This window comes from Podarcis cretensis (genome assembly GCF_951804945.1).
Source record: "Podarcis cretensis genome assembly, chromosome: 11".
Taxonomy (NCBI): domain Eukaryota; kingdom Metazoa; phylum Chordata; class Lepidosauria; order Squamata; family Lacertidae; genus Podarcis; species Podarcis cretensis.
In genome coordinates, this window is record NC_137180.1 from 42106959 (window position 1) to 42127950 (window position 20992).

The 20992-nt window shown below is 45.4% G+C and overlaps 1 long non-coding RNA gene across 1 annotated transcript; it reads left to right on the forward strand.

The window, feature by feature from the left end:
* The first annotated feature begins 15906 nt into the window (after positions 1-15906).
* LOC307226150 lies at positions 15907-19039 on the forward strand. The gene is made up of 2 exons (XR_013843343.1): positions 15907-16026; positions 16399-19039. It is a non-coding gene; the product is annotated as an uncharacterized lncRNA (long non-coding RNA).
* Positions 19040-20992: the final 1953 nt, after the last annotated feature.

The window sequence follows — 20992 nt, forward strand, 5'->3', positions numbered from 1 at the left end:
CTCTTGTACAAATGTGTGATATAGTTATTAGCCAGGTAGTGCAGAAAGCATAATACCTAAGCGATGAAGGGATTTATTTTTGTTGCTGCTGCTTCTGCTGGCTGGCTCAGTTTTTCATCTCCTGCTGTGATCTGACTCAGGGTCTCTCTATGGTTTGCTTTAATGGACGCACAATGTACTCCGGCAAATAGCTCAGAGCAAGGTCATCTACAAAAATAGGAGCCCGATTCCTGGGACGCAGGGAAACTAAATTGCAGCAGTTCGATTCCCATTGGAGTGCTGCTTTTAGGAACAAAACTGAACACTAGTTTTTTAGGGTTTGAAGAGAAATTCTGCTATGATTCCGAACACTAACTTATTCAATTAATTATGCAATTATTATTATTTTTTATTAAAAGTTTTTAAATGTATCAGTTGCTTTTTTTGCCACAGCGACTCAAAGCAACTTGCAATATTTTAAGCAAAACAAAAACATATATACAAACCACTGTAAAAAAATATATCTAAAATATAATTCCATTTAAAGGGAAATATAGAGAGCTCCAGATGAAAAGTGAGGCTGTATGTACCGCATTTCATGAGTGGATTTCTTTTGTAAGCTACATTCTGGGCAAGCAGAACACCAGTTTCTGAAGGGGTAGCTAATTTGGTGCCCTCCAGAATGTGTTGGACTCCAGTGCCCATCAGCCCCAGTGGTCAGAGCTGGCAGGAGCTGGAGTCTGGCAACACCTGGAGATTATCACACTGGCTATTCCTGCTGTAGAGTGTTCCCTGTGATCCATGTACATTGCTTTATTTAGCTAGGCATTTTTTAACTACCACCCAGGAAACTGTGTCCACTGAGCAGTTCACAATTGTAAATCAATTAAGTTCAAATACAAACAACAGTGCCAAAAAATACCAGGCAATTTACAAAAGCAACAGGAACACAGAATTCACAAAGTGCAGCCTAGAACTGTACAGCAGCATAACATCAGTAAAGGAAATATATACCCCGCCCCTTCGCTCTGCAAATGTAGGGTGCTTGTAAGTCTTGGCCTTAATTTGCAAGCAGGCAGGACATTGAGATATCACAGGTGAGTCATTGGGAACAGGTTGGTTGGTTGGTTGGTTTTTAAAACAGCTTTAAACCACCAGATGGTGGTGGTGGATATGTACTGTGATTTTGGGTCAGAAGCACCAATCTCATCGATCGTACTATAAACACCCTGTTTGGAAATCTCTCTCCCCCCCCCCCCCGCTGCACATGCTGTTCTGGGGGTACTTCTCCACCCCCAGCCAATGTGGGGGGCATAGAAGGATGAAGGGTGAAGCCCTTTTGCGCTCACAGAAGTCTTTTCATAGACTTCCATTAGTGGGACTCGTTACTTGAATCTGGCCCCTAGTGAACATTGATGTGGGGTTTTATTTCTGGTGTTGCCAGTTGACTTTTGTTTGTGCTTTTAAAATCTGACTGTACTTTCAAAGTCTGTTTACTTTTATAATTTGATGCTATGATGCTTTCGTTTATTTTTATATTTCTTGTGTGATGAACTGTTTCAAAGACTTACACCTATTATTTTTATAAAATGAAAAATAGCAACGACAATCTGCCCACATCCACCCCCTTCCTTTGCTGAACAAAGAATGTGAAACTCCCAGCCCAACACCATAGCTATTGACCATTATTCCCACCCCTCATCCAGCAAACTTTTTATGCTTGATGGACAAGTTCACACATTACATAAAAGCTAAACCAGGTTTGCCACAGAAGGTGGGCCTGCCCGCAACACTTAGCCAAACTACCACTCAGCATGGTTGGTCCATAGTTTACAGTTTGTTTTTGGGCTGTGTACACACTATCAGCTGAAAACACTACTATTTTCTTAATTCAGACAAACTGGGTGGGGGTGGGGGAGCGGGATACATCAAAACACAGCATGCCATTAGGAAAGACAGGGTAGATACAGGATAGATCTGTCATGGGTATACTGCTTCCGAAATCAGCAGTGGGAGCATACTGGATGCAGTACACAGCTATTGTCTGGAAAAACTAAACCAGAGGCTAAACCACCAGGTTCAGACAAGAGACTAGGCCAAGGCATAGCCTCAGCTCAGTGCAACAGCAGAATGACTGCTGAGGAGCAAAGCAGCCATGATTTCCTCCCCAGAAGCCCACTCATTTGCACTGAGCCAATGGTTTCACTTAGCGTTAAATGTGAAACAAGGAGAAAGTGTACATTCAACAGGATGCGGCAGCCAGTCACATAGGAATTCCTCCTTCCCCATACTGAGACATGGTCAAACATACACCAGTTTCCAGATGCAAAGATAGTCTTGACCTAGTTAGCTTGGGCTGGCAGCTGTATCAGCCAACTGCATTGTCTTCAGCGAAAGGGTAAATCTATTCCTGACAAATCTCAGTAAGATGTATGAAAGCCAAATTTGTTTCTTTCCCTGGAAACAAACCACCAGCAATGTTTTTGCACAACAGATGTTTCTCAGCAAGTATGTTAAAATAACTTCCCGCCCCCCAAAAAAGAATATATTTACATCCTGCGTCAGCAGCCTCCAAAAAAACAACAAAAAAAACCCACAGCATTGCCAAAATCAGACAATACTTCATGAGGTGAACCAAGGGTCCTAGTTCCAGTTACAGATAGGTAGCCGTGTTGGTCTGCCATAGTCAAAACAAAATAAAAAAATTCCTTCCAGTAGCACCTTAAAGACCAACTAAGATAGTTCTTGGTATGAGCTTTCGTGTGCATGCACACTTCTTCAGATACACTGAAACAGAAGTCACCAGACCCTTCTATATAGTGAGAAGATGGGGAGGGGTATTACTCAGAAGGGTGGTGGGAATGGGTGATTGGCAGATAGCTGTGATGAGCTGTGATGAGGGTGCTAGTATATGGCTGCTTCCTATGATGGTGAGGGGGGGGGGTGTCCTTCTAGGTAGCTTTTTCCAAAGTGAATGTGCAGGTGGCAGGGGCATGGCTAGGAGATGTGGTGGCAGCAGGGCTTGCTCAGGGGTCATGTGTCACAAACTGGCAGGACAACAAGGAAGGGGAGGCCCATGATTGATACGCACTGGGGCAAACTGAAGATGGGGAAGGGAAGGTTGGGGTTTAGAAGGTACTCACAGAATATTGGAGGACATCAGGAGGGTAGCAGACAGTTCACAGGTGCCAGGGGGAAGGAGACACAGAACCAGAGGTGCCCCCATCTCTGCAGACATGGTAGGCTGTGAGGCATCGGGAACAGCAGGAAGTGCACTCCAGGAGACTGAGGGAGGCAAGGAAACAGAGCCCAGCTTACTAATAGTCCAGGTGTAGATCATGGAACGCATTAGATCTGGGAGGAGGCTGTGGTCATGCAGCTGAATTAGGCTCAGGGCAGGTGAGGGTCATCTGCCTCGTCAAGTAGAGAGGACAATTGCTCAACTGGAGCAAACTCAGGTGCAGGAATCAAGACTGTGAAGGATAGAAGGGAAGCAAGGCAGAGACTGTGTCTGCTCAGCTTTCTCTGTTAATAGACCATGGCTTGGCTGTTTTGAGAATGCCACCGGACTATGACTTTAGGGCTGACCCTGTGTGTTTCAACCCTGGATCTTCTGCAGAGGCAGAAACCTGACCTTGCAGATTGACTTTGGACCTTGCTTGTTGTATTGGACCATTTGGACTGTCTGACTGCTCTCTAATGTTACACTTGGGACTGTGTGCACAGTCAGGACTTAGCTCCAGGCACACTGGGGTTCAGGATATCCTGTAACACACCCTTGAACATGTGTGTATGGGGCAGGGTTATTTAACTAGAGGGTCCTTTCATACATCCTTTTTATTGTGCATCATGATAATTTTGCTCCTGATGGTACTGGGGTGGTTATACGCAATCCCACTATCTACACTGTTTGCCCCTAAAATGTTGGACATACTGCTTTGTTTCCAGTTTGTGCTTGTCCAGTAATTTCCCCTTCATGCAGTCAATTACTCAGTTGTCACATGCCAAGGCCCTGTGACCCTGTTGCTCCCTAAGAGATGAATACCAAACCAGAAAGCAACATATAAGTTGGGTTCAAATAGGCCACAACTTTATTGATTACAGATGTGAATGGTTTGGCATAGGGATCAGGTAAAGCCATTTATTTCACTCCAGCCTGTCTGCTTGGGAGTGTATATAAGGGTAAACCGCAAGGGGGGCCCAATGACTTACATCAAATAGGGGTACCTCCCAAGGGGTCCCCGTTGGAGAAGTGCTATGGCCCTAGCCCCTGCCTGGGCATCTGGACAGAAGCAGCTCCTTGTGGATCCCTTTAACGGGATACCGTTATCAAGGAGGGGCAGGCAGGGGCTCCAACCTCCCCTCCAGCCAAGACCCTATGCTTACCCTATGTCTAACCAAAACAAAGTTGTGACGATTGCTACGAGGTAGGTGAAAACCAAATGGCCAGTGCCAATTTGCTAAGTGAGAATACGGCAGCCAACAAAGTCCAGAACAAGGTCCTAAAAGGTAAAGGTAAAGCGACCCCTGACCATTAGGTCCATTCATGGCCAACTCTGGGGTTGCGGCGCTCATCTCGCTTCATTGGCCGAGGGAGCCAGCGTACAGCTTCCGGGTCATGTGGCCAGCATGACTAAGCCGTTTCTGGCAAACCAGAGCAGCACACGGAAACGCCATTTACCTTCCCGCCAGAGCGGTATCTATTTATCTACTTGCACTTTGACGTGCTTTCGAACTGCTAGGTTGGCAGGAGCAGGGACCGAGTAATGGGAGCTCACCCCGTTGCGGGGATTCGAACTGACGACCTTCTGATCAGCAAGTCTTAGGTTCTGTGGTTTAACCCACAGCGCCACCCGCATCCCTTGAGAATATGGCAGCCAACAAAGTCCAAAACAAGGTCCTAGTATGATAGTAAAACACAGGGAAAAGGGAGGCATCTGAAGGCAGCCCTTTTTAGGGAAGCTTTTAATGTTTAATAACTATTGTATTTTAATACAGTATTCTGTTGGAAGCCGCCCAGATGGGCGCATAGCTGTCAACCTTCCCTTTTTTGTGGGAAATTCCCTTATTCCAACGCCGTTTCCCGCTGCTTCTCACTGCTATCCCGGATTGTTAGATATCCAGTAGAGTGTCCCCAGGACAGGTGAGGCTGCTGATCCCTTATTTTCAAATCTGAAAGTTGATAGCTATGGATGGGCGGGGTATAAACAACAACAACAACAACAACAACAACAACAACAACAACAACAACAACAACAACATATTGGCAGGGTGGGCGGTCCGGCAGCAAGCTGGGAAGGAGGGCTGAGCAGGCTGCAGTTAATTCCCCTGGGAGCTAACCCAAGCTACAGTCAGGGGCAGGCCCAACCGGCCAGTCTTCCCCAGCTGGCTGCCAGATTGCGGGCAAGGCCATGGCCGCCAGGCCGCAACACCTCCTGACTGTTAAAGGTAAGTGGACTTAGGAAAATAGTCCAACACAAGACACTAGAATGACAGCATGGCTTGGAAACTAACTACACCTGCAAGAACTGTTGGCATAAAACTCCCCCTGGGTACTTAAGACAGCGATGATGGATTAACTCATCAGCTACGCACTTTGTTGATTGAATTCCCCTTTGCTTGTGTGTGTCTCTAGACTGAAGCAGCAGTCCTGAAGTATTACCCAAAGGCACCCTCTGGTGTTCACTTAAAGCAATTACCATCAAACAACTTGCCAGATACAGTATATATCCTGAATAATAGGGCTTGCTTCTAAAATATTTCCTGACATATGCTGCTCCTTGTTTATGATAATATTTAGAGAGTTAAGTTTTAACAGTATTGTCTTCAGCCTATCCATTCGGCTGCCTTTCTTTCTTCTTTTTTTTCATGCACAGCTATTGTTGTCCACATTGTTTGGGTGTCAAAGGCTTAGAATACTATACAGCAGTCTTCCCCAACCTGGTGCCTGTTGGATGTTTCAGACTGCAGTTCCCATCAGCCACAGACAGTGTGCCCAATGGTCATGGAAGATGAGAATTGTAATCCAAACCACCTGGAGAGACGTGGGGTTTTATAAGAGGATTAGAGGCCGAGCGAACATTTCAGCCTTAGCACTGATGAGAAGAAGGGCCATTAGGATAGCGGAGTTCTTCTTCGATGAAAAGGAAGGTGCTGGGTGGTCGTACCTTTCTGTGCAATTAAGGATTTAATGCTCCCCGGGAACAATGTGTATAGGCATCCTCCCACTTACTGTACATATGATTGACTCATGAGTAACTGCGTATACGTCTGGTGCCAGTAGATCAATTCAAGCCTGGAAATGGTGGGGGAGAGCTGGAAAGTCCTTGTAGCTCATGAGAAGACCCCCTCGCAGACCCCAAAGAGATTTTAAAGGTGTTATGTACTGAAGTTCTCACCCTGGGCCAGCAGGGGGATACTGTAGATAGTTATGCAAATAAGGGATCAAAAGTGACGTTCAGTGATTGGATAGTTTTAGAAAATTGTTACAGTTACATTGTACTGGAGATCTATATAAGCAGGCTGACTGAACCCTTCAGTTCAGTTCTGTCCTGGCCTGTGAATAAACAAGAGCTGTTTGAAGAATTGCTGTGTCGTCTGATATGTTCACCCACAACTTAACAAAAGGCTTTTAAAAAAAAGAATTTATGGATTCCAAAATGGCACACAGGAGCTCTCATCCCCCACTCAACAGCTGTTGGGCAGGAAGCTGCATTGCAACAGGCTTGGACACGCTGCTTCCTGCCCTTTCTGGCAATCTGGAAACAAAGGTACTGTATAAAAGAAAAGAAAAAACAGGTGTTTAGAAGCTTTTGAGAAGGTGCCCCGCACTTTACACCATTTAACTCATGCGTGCAGGAGCCTAGAACGTAACCCCCACATAAGTTGCCTATACTTTCCTTAGCATTTAGTACTTTCAATAAAACAGAGAGAGAGCTAGCAAAGCTGATTCTGGAATTAGGTTGGGAAGGTTGACTCTGCAAGCCCCAGCAACACCTCTAATACTTGTCTCCGAATCAAGATGGACAGATTATTTCTAAACATCCTGAATTTAGCAGAAGTGTTTGCAGGGAGAGGGTGGTTGCAGGATTAGACTTCATGGGCACAAACTCTGGAAGTTATGCTGGTGCAAAATACTGTGCCGTATTGAAATAAGCTGCATTTGCTATGGATGTGCATTAGAGGGCAGCCTACTGCAAATACAGAAAGTCCACTACCGTACTTTACTGAAAACACACAGCTTATTTTGCTATTCTACTTAGTAGCTTAAATGAAGGGTGATGCGGAAGCCCATCTCCCCTTGCTGAACAATCCCCAATCAAGACAGGATTTCCAAGAAAAGTTCTGCAGTTTTCTGCATTTAAGAAAAGTGCACTGGAGACGATTGGGAGAGTTAAATGGCTCAGGATGGCATAAGGAAAGACAATGTAATTTTGCCCAATACCAGTTGAATGAATATGAATGTTAATCTGCCAACAGACTTCATTTTCAACTCTCTACAAAAGGAGCAGCAGGGAAACAACTTGACCTGCATGGAGGTGTGTACAAAACATCAATGCCCTTTTTGCACAGGAGCCTATAAATGGGTCTGAATTGCATATTGAATGCCCCTGATATCAGCAGGAAAATCAAAATATGAGTTAGGACAGGGGTCAGCAGACTCTTTCAGCAGGGGGCCGGTCCACTGTCCCTCAGACCTTGTGGGAGGCCAGACTATATGTTGATTATGACCCACATTTTTGGCACCCTTATTGGTACCAACCCCAACTTTGCCCAGATATGATTTTTTTTTTGGGGGGGGGGAGGATGTTCCCTCATATACCCATGCTGCTTCCTTTGCGTTTTACACATTGGCAATTATCATTTCTCTCGTAAGGCGGGGTGGGGGGCTGAGGTAAGTGTGCCATGCCTGTCAGCCCTGGGGGGCGTGTGCGCATGTGTAAGGTAAAGGGGCCCCTGACCATTAGGTCCAGTCGTGGCCGACTCTGGGGTTGCGGCGCTCATCTTGCTTTATTGGTCGAGGGAGCCGGTGTACAGCTTCCGGGTCATGTGGCCAGCATGACTAAGCCGCTTCTGGCGAAGCAGAGCAGCACACGGAAACACCGTTTACCTTCCCGCCGGAGCGGTACCTATTTATCTACTTGGACTCTGATGTGCTTTCGAACTGCTAGGTTGCCAGGAGCAGGGACCAAGCAATGGGAGCTCACCCCGTCGCGGGGATTCAAACCGCCGACCTGCTGATCAGGAAGTCCTAGGCTCTGTGGTTTAACCACAGCGCCACCCACATCCCGTGCGCATGTGTGGGTGAAGGGAAAAGCCATTGGCCACACTAAGTCAGGCCAGTGCTGCTCAAGCAAAAACATTCTTTTCCCCATGTGAGGGAAGAGGAGGTGGCAGCGGCCATTTACCTTTCCTTTTTTTTTGCATATAATTTTTATTAATCAACATCAGCAAACAAAACAAAACAAAATACATTAATTTCACATCATTTTCATAACTTATTTCTCTTTTGGACTTCCCTCAGCTGTTCCGTAAATCATCCATAGTCATAATTTTAATTACACATTTCTCAAATTTATATTGACATAGCGGCCATTTACCTTTCCATGGCTCACACCATGTAGCTAACAAGCAGACTCCCCAGCAGAGTGCAGAACTGTTTCCGAGTACAGCCACCCAGGCTCTCCCCGCTTCCTCTGGCAGGGAGCACCGCTGCCATAGACACCAGTGGGCATCGCTCCCAAGGCACCTCTGAGCCCCTGCCGCCACAGCTGCCCTTCCTGAGGTCAGTCACCGGCAGCTCCATGGTGGAAATCTGAACTGTGGCTCCTTTTCCCTCTTCCCCAACCCCCACCCTGGCAGAAAAGATTGCTGTGCGCGCACGATGGACGGGGAAGGGGCTTGTCTCCAGCAGTCGCCCGCCTCACTTTTGATCCCCAAGCCTGGCTGAGTCGTCAAAACCATCGCACGCACACGCGCACACACTATGGCAGCTGCCTGGATTCCCGGACCATCCACCAGCCAGACCTTGAAGGCAATTGGGCCTGATCCAGCCCACGGGCCTTACTTTGCTAACCCATGAGTTAGGACCTGCTAACTAAGTGTCATGGCTTTTTGCAGTTTTATTTGATTTTATTTTCATATATGGGAACATCCTCTTATTATTGTTGCTGGATTAGGAGCATTGCACAGGGCACGTGCCTCTTTGTAGATCTTTGCTACTATAGAGCCTGCAGTCACCTGCAGCTGGGTGGTCACTGAATTCTGTGCCTCCCAGGGCACCATAATAATCCATGTGCATTTGATGTGCAGGATTTCAGCCATACGTGGTTGAAGGCAGACTGCTTGAAAGTGTGCACGTCCCAAGCAAGGCAGAGAACTTAACATCTCTTTTCATGCCAGGTAACCCAAGTGGAACCAGCACGAAAAGAGCCTTGAAGCTCTGCGCCTTGCTTGTGGGGGCAAGGACTGCTCAGTGCAGAGACTCTGGAAGCTCTGAGGCTGCTCCCTCTACCCCCTTCTAACCATGGGGCTGCTCCAAGTATTTGACTATACAATATTTTCACATATAAGATGTAACCCTTGAAGCCAAACCCCCATGTAAGCGGATGGGTTACTGTACCATTATCATTGGTGCCTTTGGGCAGCTGCCTCAGACTGATACCTTGTTTTTAAGGAAGTCTATGGCCCTCCTAGAAAGAAAGTTATGGGGCAAAATGTGTAGGTGTCTTCTAAGCCTGTGAAATTAAGAGTGAATGTGATGTGTCCACCTTGTTTATATTTCCTGGTAGTGTTGTTCTTAGACAACAACAGCACCTCTCTCTCTCTCTGTGTGTGTGTAATCAATGTGGTGTAATCTCCTCAAATGGGAGCAGCAGGAATATAGTTGACTTCCCATGGTAACAATAAAGTTGTCAGGGCTAGTTGTCTCTTTAATTATATGTCCTGTGGCACTCCCCATGGCAGCCATTTTATGTTATACCAAGCCCTGTAGCAGCCATTTTGTGCTATGCCACCACCACCACCACCACCTGTCCTGTGGCAGCCATTTTGTGCTACACGACCCCCACTGCCCTGTGGCAGCCATTTTGTGCTACACGACCCCCACTGCCCTGTGGCAGCCATTTTGTGCTACGCGACCCCCACCGCCCTGTGGCAGCCATTTTGTGCCTAGCACCCTCCAGGGCTCTTTCAGAATTTGAAATGTGCCCGCTGGTTCCAAAAAGTTGGTACCCCTTAGTGTAGCAGTTATGCTGAACAATGTTAAAAATGAGCAGCAAGCTTTTAGGCAACCTAAATGAAACTGGAAAACATTTAAGTGCTTTGTTTTGTTTTCTCTGTCCCCCACCCCAGCACATGGCAGGGGGTGAATTGGTTGCAGATGGGCAGTTTTCTGTAACAGAAGTAAACAGGTTTGAGTAAATGCAGATTTTATTGGGTGTGCGTGCATATATCATAACCCTTTATTGTGCCTTTTTTCCCTTTCCCTTTTTTTTTTTTTACATTAAAAACTTAGGTGAGCATACCAGTGAGGAATGTTGATTAACATTTCCATTTAGCAATATTAAAGCCCCAATGATTTTTTTTTTAAAAAAACCTCATAAATACCAAACCAACTCCCCTTTGAAGGAGGTGAGGACAGGTGACCCCACCTAGGCCCAAAGTCACCCCCCCAAAGCAGGCTCAAACACCAGAGGGCAAAGCCTCATAACGCTACACCTTGTCAGAATGAAGAAAATAAAGGTTTCTTTTGCCCAGCCCTCCCCAGTCTCATGCCCTCCAGGTGTTTTGGACTATAATTCCCATCATCCCTACACTTTGGTCATGCTGGCTGTGGCTGATGGAATTATAGTCCAAAACACCTGGAGGGTACCAGGTTGGGGGAAGGCTGCTTTAGCCAGAGTGGATAGGAAGCAAAAATCATAAGGACTGACACTTTGGTGGTGGTGGGTAGTTTTCATAAGCATTTTGTTAAGTTGTGGGCGAACATAGCAGACGACACAGCGATTTCTCCAGAGCAGCTCTTTATTTGTAAGAACTGAACAGCAAACAGCTCAGCCGGCCTGCTTTTATAAGCAGCCGGCTGTCAACATTGTAGCAACAACAACCCAGGGTTTCCCACCTAAAATAACTGACGTGGACCTGAGTGAAAACTATCTACAGTATCTCCCTGCTGGCCCAGGGTGAGAACTTCAGTACATAACACATTTAACCGGTGCAATTTGTCTACAAAAAGAGGTGTCAGAACTCACTATGAATGCCTCATAATGGCAACTGCACCCACCTGAGAGGTGCCAGAACTGAGTTCCAGCGAGTTCTGGCAGAAAAAGCCCTGCATTTACCAGTTTCATGGTGGGCAGAAACGCAGCAGGTGTATCTGCCCCTAACAATAAATCTGCATGCCTGCTGAATTTCCTGAGAAACAGTTGTGCAGCCAAGCGCACACCACAACCTCCTCCATTGCCTACAACTTAATGTTTCTTTCAAGGGTAATTTCAGTCGGGAGGGACCCTGTGAGCAACAGGGAAGACCTCTGAGGGAGCTTGTGTGCCTGAGGGCGGCACGTTGGTCACCCCTGGAATCATCAGAAATGAAGTTAAGGAAGGACAGGGGATGTTTTACGCGGCATGTTGACATGCAGCCTGCAAGGAAAGACACGGAACTTTCCAAAATATAGCAGAATGTTAGGAAGTCATGGCATTTTTTTCCAGACAGTGTAGCCTTTTTAGCCTCAGGTGAGAAGAGCTCTGTACCCGGGAGAGGGAAATGGGAGTCAACAGACACTCAAGGAATAGTTTCAGAGAAAAAGCTTTATTTCTACCATCCGGCTGGTAGAAGGAGCAAGTGTGATAACTCACAAAACAAGCACGAGTTCACAGTCATTTGCACAGAGCATATATTCCCATTCCAGTTCCCTCCCCTTTCTCCTCCTCCTCAAGAGTCCTGCCCCAAGTTGAGTTTCCTGAGCATGAACAGAAAGCTCCTGTCTTGGGACTATTGTGGACTCTTCCCAGGAAAAAGGGGGGGGGGTGAGAAGCCTTGCGTTCAGCATGTCCAAGATGTTTCTTTTCTCTTGCACTATTGGCACAGTTCCCGGAAAGAAAAGTTGCAAGTTGAATGTACTGTTTGGCAAGGTCAACTAGCCTGTGAAGCGACCTTTGTTACAGCAGAGCGAAATGCTTCTGATGCTTAGCTAATGCCTTTTAGCTGCTGAGAAAATGATTTTGAAAAGCTTTGATCCTGCTTTGGGGGGGGGGGTGACTTCGGGCCTAGGTGGGGTCACCTGTCCCCACCTCCTTCAACAGAAATTTCCGGAACTCAGTTCCAGCACCTCTCAGGTGGGCGCCATTGCTACTCTAAGAAAGTGAGGGAGGTGTTTATGGCGAGTTCCAGCACCTCTTCCTCTAGAAAAATAGCTGGAGGAAGTTACGATTTGTAGGATCTTGCGTGCATTCAGAACATCACAGCTTGACAGAAAATGTTGCTGTCTGTTTTACAACCTCAATTGTGTGCTCCTTATTTTTGGAGGTTTGATAAGCTGATATCTTTTGAGAATATAACCTGTTTGCAGGGAGAAAGGGCATCTTAAAAGAAGAAGCTGTTAACTGCTCGCTTCGACTTGAGGGCAGCAACACCACCTTCCTATTTGCTGCAGGAGTTGCATGGCATAGCCACAAACAGGCCAGCTGTTCCCTTGACCCACAGGGTGACATGATGGTCCAGGTGAATTTCAGATGTGTTAAGAAAAATATGTAAAGCATGCACCAGCAATGCTCTTTGCTCACCTGGCTGTCCCAGGAGGAGCACCTCAAAACACACTGGCATGCATCAGCCTGCACACTCTATCCCTTCCTCATTGGGTTGCAGTGTGTCAGTTTGCTTGCAGTGTTTCATTGCTTGCAGGGATTAGTAGAAAATTACCTCAACACGTCTTTAATTCATGAGTAGAGTCTCTGAAATATTTATTATGTTTACAGATTTGACAAAATAAGACAAGTGCACTCGTTATACAGAACGGGTATCAACGAAAATGTCCAATGACTGACACGTAGGGTTTACTTCCACATAGAATTAAGAAGTCTGCACATGGGTAATACTGGCACATCACACACCTGAACACAAAGTCCTGCGGGCATAAGAAAGGAGATTTGCCACAACACAGATCACCCAGCAGCACAAGAAAGTTTATTATTATTATTATTTTTAGAAGTGCAATCAGTATAGGGTGAGATGAATGGGCTTCCAGCAGTTTCCCTGGATGTTTGATAAGTTTGTAGAAAACTGCCTTATCCAGGATCAGCCCATCTAGTTCAATAATGTCTACAATAACTGGCAGCTGTTCTCCAGGGTTTCAGGCAGGAGTCTTTTTCTGGAATCATAGAATTGTAGAGTTGGAAGGGACCACGGGGGTCATCTAGTCCAACCCCTGCAAGCCCAACATGGGGACTGAACTCACAACCCTGAGATTAAGAGTCTGTTGCTTTACCAACTGAGCTATGGAGATGCCAGGGATCTCCTTTTGCGTGCAAAGCATGAGCTCTGCCACTGAGCGACATACCTACTGTTCAGTTTACAAGCTGACTGAGGAAAAGCCACGCATTCGTTTTTGGTATTTGACTAACATTTTATGTGCCTCTCTGTAAGTGTTGAAGGACTGCAGCCTTAAATTATGCACAGTTTATTCATTGGTTTCAATGGGGATTCATGTCCAAAGTAACTGTAGCATGGCATGGGGAAACGAGTTTGGCCAAAGAGATTTAGTTCAGGCCTTATACAAGATATTGAATATATATATTGGATATTGAAATATATATATTTGGGTGTTTGTTTTATGGATTTGTAAAGCCTTGATTTAAAAGGGTTCATCACTCAGTGCCCCACCCCTTGATGTTTTGGACCCCATTTTCCACCAGCACCTGCTGGCACAGCCCTGTCCCCCCCCCACACACATGTGACTGCGACTGTGTAGAAGGGAACACTAGAAGAGTCAACACAAGTTTCACATCTCTTTAGTAAAGCAGGGTTTAAGGGGAGTTCCACAGCACTTAAAGCACATGACTTCCCCCCAAAGTATCCTGGGAACTGTAGTTCCTCCACAGAGACTTAACACTTCCTAATACCCATATCAAACTACAGGTCCCAGGGTTATTTGGGGGAAGTCATGTGCTTTAAATGTGAGTTGGATATGCTTTAAATGTATGGTACAGATGTGCCCTAAGGCCCTCTTCTCTCCTTCCTAGTGTAGTTCATTCTCCTGTGATTCCTAACAATTTAGTACAATGGGCCTGTGTCTTCTAGGTTATGAAGAGATACTTCCCCAGCCCTATTCCAGACAAGTGTGTGTGTTTGGAAAGGTGGAAACAAAAGGGGGAAACTCCCTGTATCATTCAGTTTTCTACTAACCATGCCCTACTTTTTCCAAACATCAGACGTGCTAAATCATTTTCTGGACTGGACCACCTGAGGGTGCAGTCTGTTTCCCCTAAATCCCCACATATGGAAAACTAGATTCCACACAGAATGGTTCTCATTTAGATTTCTTCTTGACAACCTACTTTGCTATTTGCATGTGTGTGGAGGTGCATTCGGTCATGAAAACCCCCACCTGCTATCTAAAAGTCCAGAAACAGGGTTGCTAAGTCTCCGAATCAAACTAGATGTTAAGTGGGAGATCCATGACTGAGTTGGCAATGTTTTCTGTTCTTCGGGGGGTGGGGAACAAACCCCCACATTTAAAATAGGTGCAGGCAGTTGCATGTTTGTATGCAGCATGGGTGTGCTGGAGGTGTTGAACTGTTTTCACCCTGTGCAATTTTCCCAATCTGAATAGCTCTCCTAACTAACTCTATTCACCCTGCAGGAGAGGGAATACTGCCACCAGCTGCTGGGTCAATGTTCTCCCCACTCCTAGAACTAACAGCAAATGTGCAGGGAGGGGCAATTTAGAACGGGGAAACAGCAGTGGAGAAAGTGTTAAACGTCCCCTCCCCTGGGTGGAATTTTCTGATCAAATTCAGGACCCCTCCAAATATGTTTTAGAATGAATTAAATAGAATGACCCTCCCACACATCAGTGATTTGTTCCCCAGTCTGTGAAATACCTCTACATAGATCCTTCTAATCAGTGTTCTATAGCCTACCTGAATTCAAAAGAATCCCTTGCCCCTAGGCTAGACAGTGAACAATCTCCTATGGGTGTTTTCTTTCTTTTTTGGTAACACATAAACCAGACCTCAAACTACTGGAAAATGACTGCATTTTTAGATACTTCCCTGCAGTTGCTTAGAAGCTGGTATCATGGCCATTAGCAGGACACAGTGAGGCAGCAAATATTGTGGGGCGGGGGGTATGGGGTCATATGGCTTGCTCAACTTCCCCACCCTCAGGTGTGGAGGGGGATACTGCCCTGCTAACTGTCATTCTGGTTTGCTTTTGTCTCTAGCAACAAAATGTATTGGGCCAGCCCTGTAAACAAGTAGATTAAGCAGCAATCCTATGCAAACTTGTGGTTGTTGTTGTTTAGTCGTTTAGTCGTGTCCGACTCTTCGTGACCCCATGGACCAGAGCACGCCCGGCACTTCTGTCCTCCACTGCCTCCCGCAGTTTGATCAAACTCATGCTGGTAGCTTCAAGAACACCATCCAACCATCTCATCCTCTGTCATCCCCTTCTCCTTGTGCCCTCCATTTCCCTCAACATCAGGGTCTTTTCTAGGGAGTCTTCTCTTCTCACGAGGTGGCCAAAGTATTGGAGCCTCAGCTTCACGATCTGTCCTTCCAGTGAGCACTCTGGGCTGATTTCCTTAAGAATGGATAGGTTTGATCTTCTTGCAGTCCATGGGACTCTCAAGAGTCTCCTCCAGCACCATAATTCAAAAGCATCAATTCTTCGGCGATCAGCGTTCTTTATGGTCCAGCTCTCACTTCCTGGGGACTAAGTCCTCTTTAGTACCATGGGAGTCACTTCTGAGGAAACATGCATAGGCTCACACTGTGGGGCTCTCATAAAACTGCAGGTTTACTGGGGAGTAAGTCCTATGGGACGCAGGTGGCGCTGTGGGTAAAACCTCAGCGCCTAGGACTTGCCGATCGAAAGGTCGGCGGTTCGAATCCCTGCGGCGGGGTGCGCTCCCGCTGCTCGGTCCCAGCGCCTGCCAACCTAGCAGTTCGAAAGCACCTCCGGGTGCAAGTAGATAAATAGGGACCGCTTACCAGCGGGAAGGTAAACGGCGTTTCCGTGTGCGGCTCTGGCTCGCCAGAGCAGCGATGTCACGCTGGCCACGTGACCCGGAAGTGTCTCCGGACAGCGCTGGCCCCTGGCCTCTTAAGTGAGATGGGCGCACAACCCCAGAGTCTGTCAAGACTGGCCCGTACGGGCAGGGGTACCTTTACCTTTACCTTTAAGTCCTATGGAGCTCAGTGCCACTTATTTCTGAGCAAGGCATGCTTAGGTTCCCATTGCTAAACCTCTTTGTGTGCTTTCCAGAGGCTCACATTTCATGTGCAAGACCACCCTTCCAATAGAGTGACCCAGGTAAGCACTGCTAAAAATGAGGCTTTGTGTCACCAAAAAAGAAAAGAAAAGAAAAAGCGGGCACCTTTGCATTTAAAAAATTGCATGTGGTATATGTATAGATGTAAATTTAGAAATAATGACTATAATTTAGAAATGCAGTACTGTACATCACACCATAGTGGAGAAGACACCCCGTAAGTTGTGTGTTTGCTGTAGTATTAGCAGTTGAAGGACAACTTCATGGCTCCTGCTCTCCCTCCTCTGTGGTTCTTTATCTTTAAACTAGATCTGGACCCCTAAGAGATGACAGCTTCAAACAGAAGACTGTTTTTGGACAGCCCTCCAGAACAGAGAACCAAAGGAGGGTGCAACAGACTTTCCTATACCCACTGGTGAATGCTGTAATGTTTAACGGAGAGATGTATTTGCACACATGTGCAAAGCATGTGCCAGGAGCCCACAACGACTTATGTTCCCAACTGCATATCCTTGTAGATTTACAAACAATTATCTGTCTCGTGAAAGAGCCATCAGGTGTACTGGCCCTCTTTTCTGCAGTGGTCTTGTATAGCTACAAAGGAATCCAGCTTTCTACTACTTTAGGCCCCCATTGCAGGAGGTTGCACCCTTCTCTGTCCCCCACCCCAGCACATACTGATGTCGAAGCAAGGGAAACATTGCCATGTGTCTCCTTAGCATTCAAGTTATTACTGTGGTCTGAGCTATGATGCCTGTATTCTAGAATGTAGAGATATCTAGAACATACATTCCATTATGGTGACCTAACCTGGCAGAGTCTACAACTAATGACCACTGAGAAGAAATGGGAGTCAGTCTACTACATGATGCATTTTTATAGAACATGCCTCTGAAATGTGCACAAACTGAGAAACGCCTAAGATCTTTTGACTGAAAATAAGTTTCTTCATTGTTTTATTTATAGCATAATCTTTTGGTGTTGTTTTTTTAAAGACACAGTTCTTGAAGTAAAATTGACATGCACTTGCAAGGAAACATATGGATATTTTTTTTATAATCATCTCATATAGGAAAAATAATTAATTTAACAGAATCAGGAATAGAATATTCTTGTACGACACTGTTAAAAGCATTTATACGATATAAACGTGACTATCGGACACTTAAAACAGCTACTAGAAATTGTTTAAATAAGCCACACAGTCTTCAACTAGCAGCAGGAATTTCACACATCCACAACACTTCTCTCTTCCACACAAGTTTATATACACTGAATAAGTCGTTAAATATTGCACTTATTGGCCCATGATCCCTCCGGTTAGAGGTGTTCAAAAATAGGAAACAAATCTATTTTTTTAAATAACATTTTCATGCCACATTTAAGACACTTCAGTTCCACAAACACTATTAAATAGTATACACATTCTGACAGTTCCAACTGAATCACGACACAGTGGACATTTACCAACAATATATTGAACGGGAATTACAGCACGGTTTCCATTTAACACTAGTTTGCAAGGTACATGTCAGAATTACCCATTTCTGTCAATTTCATCCTGGTAAGTCCTAGTATCTCTTTCCTATGTTTAGGGAAGGATGTAGGATAGCTGGGAGGTCTGGGTGTGTTCTCTCCCCCTTAAAATGCCAGGGGGCTGTGTCCATCTGTTCCACTGCAAAATTAAATATGAGCTCTATAGCTTGTGAAATTACCACAGGCACTTCCTAGCGATAAGGTGAATTTCTTGGCAAATCCCACAAAGTGGGGTATGAGGATGGGGGGGAGAGATATAAGGAAAAGGATTGTAAATGATTTAGATTTTGTCATGGCTAAACCAATGTATGGAATGAGTTGGCATGAGACGTGCAAGAGATATTTGTTCAAGTAAGGCGAAAGATTTACACGATCTGAAGAGAAACCAGAGTATTGATTGATTGATTGATTGATTGATTTGGTCAAGTGACTTATTAAGCAGTTTGATAGAATAAGTGTTAACAGAGACTTAAAAAAAAAGAAAAGAAATGAAAACACCACCACCACACTATACACTTGACTTGTGAAGGAAAATAATTTACAAATATTAAAGCTGACTTGTATTTTGAATTTGTCAGTGGGATGCTCGACAGAACCAAGTTCTAGTTGGGTATGAAAGAAACAGAAAATCCTGTAACTGACCTAATTATCTGACAGGCGTAAATAAGCAAGGATTGGTTTGCAGTAGTTATGGGGAATCTGCTATGAATCCAGCTCTGTCATAACTTTTCTGATTCCCAGAAGAGTTAGTCCAAAGGTACTTGGTCCACTCTCTAAACAGTATATTGATGTAGACCATCTGGTAGTTTATTAAAGAAAACGACCTATACTTTGAATGATGCCTCAAAGCTACCTGAGATACGCTTTTTGGACTTTCTAACATAAAAAAATCATGTATGACAATCTGCCTGTATCTCAGGGAATCACTTCCCTTAAGAAGACCCTTCATTTCCTGTCACTCATAACTGAACTGGCTTGACAAAATGAATAAGGATGGCACAGGCTTCTGTGGAAAACAAACAAAAAACAAAACACAAGCATCTTCACAATCCAGTATTAACTGCAGATTTCTCCAACATAATCTGGGTGGAATATATGCAAACTTTGCCATGGAAGGAACAGTTACAGTGTTTTGATTCAGGAAAAGTGGGTGTGCATCAGTACCCTCAGGAAAAAGGACCCCCTATTCAACAAGACCCCCCATTTACACGGTGCCATCACAAAACATGCTCATTGAAAACTAGCTCTAGCAACTGTCTGTGACTGACAAAACTGCTATTAACAGACATAAATCTTGCACCACTGTTAAGTCTCCTAGAAAACACAACATTCCGACAATTCCACACATTAGGATCAAACTCCAATGAACACAGTGCACCGTTAAATAGCACTTCATTCTTAAAATAAATAAGGTGCAGGCAGTACAGCTGGACATAGCAGAGCTGAGCTGACTGGGAAGAAACTCTATAATAATCTTTCAGACTCAAGCTCTGGAAAGGCCACACAGATTGAGCTGCTCAGGTCGTTTCTCTATGCAATATACCAAGGGCTTATTCCAGTTCACCAGCAATAGTGCAATGACCAATACATATAGAATGGAGGAGAATAAATATAGACAGCCCAGGGTTGTGGTTTGTTTTTTAAATGACTGAATGATGTACTCCAGCACAAACTGGAGAGGAATGCTCAAACTGCAAAGAGGGTCTAACAAGAAGAGATGAAACTGATTTGTTTCAACCATCAAAGTCCAAAGTCCTAGTCAATTAAGCTTGTCAATGACCCCCATGAGTCTCAAAGCAAATTCTGAATGGGAGAGTGGGAGAGTTTGAGCTTAAGACAGCTATACTTCCTCTCTCAAAGTTGAGCATTCATGTCAGGGTGACCAAATGGGGCAACAGGACAACGCTCTTGCTATCATTTGTGGCATCACAGGCTCTAGCCCAGGCATAGGCAAACTCGGCCCTCCAGATGTTTTGGGACTACAACTCCCATCATCCCTAGCTAGCAGGACCAGTGGTCAGGGATGATGGGAATCGTAGTCCCAAAAATGTCTTGAGGGCCAAGTTTGCCTATGCCTGCTCTAGCCAATTGGAGTTGGTGACACTCAAACAGAAGCACTCCAAAAGGAAACAGTCTTTCTAGCTGAGGGAGGCATCTTTTATTTCACCAGCAACAATATATTGCTCTGAGCGATGGGAAAATACGATATCTGAAACGCTTTCATGAGTAAAAATGTTTGCATCCAGCACGAGACATTGAACAACTGTACCTCCGTTGCATTATCAGCTGATCGCTTGGGAAAGCCCTGAGTATAAGCACAAAGGAACAAATGGTTCCAGTAACAGTCACATATATTTGCAGCTGAGAGAGAAGGGGAAAAAGCCATTTCGACAGAAAGGACAGGCCAGCTATTCCATATCTTAGACACCAAACAACCAGATTTGAAAATAAGCGAGGGTGGGGAATGCCATTTTGAATTAACGGCATAAAAGGGATAGGCACATTTGCTGTATTGTAGAGCGAGTTGTTATACACAAACTGAAACACAAGCTTGCTGCTCCATTGCTTGTATGCGCTTGCAGGCATTGTAACATTCAGCTCATGTCTCTGCGTTCCAGTTGCCAATATGCAAAACTTCATTAGAAATATTTTGCCCATGTGCAAAGGAAAGAACTGCTTGAGCAAGAAGGCAATTCACCCATGCAAGGAGTTGTCCAACTAGCAGTCCGGCTATTTTTGTATATGGTGTGATGTAGTGGTTAAAGTGTCAGACTAGGACCTGGGAGACCAGGGTTCAAGTCTCCACTCAGCCATGAAGCTCACTGAGTGACCTTGGGTCTGTCACGGCCTCTCAGCCTAACCTACCTCACAGGGTTGTCGTGGGGAATCAGTGAGGATGGGGACAGTGGCGTAGCGTGGGGGGTGCAGGGGGGCCGGCTGCATCGGGCGCAACATCTGGGGGGGGTGCGCTCGCACTTGCAGCTC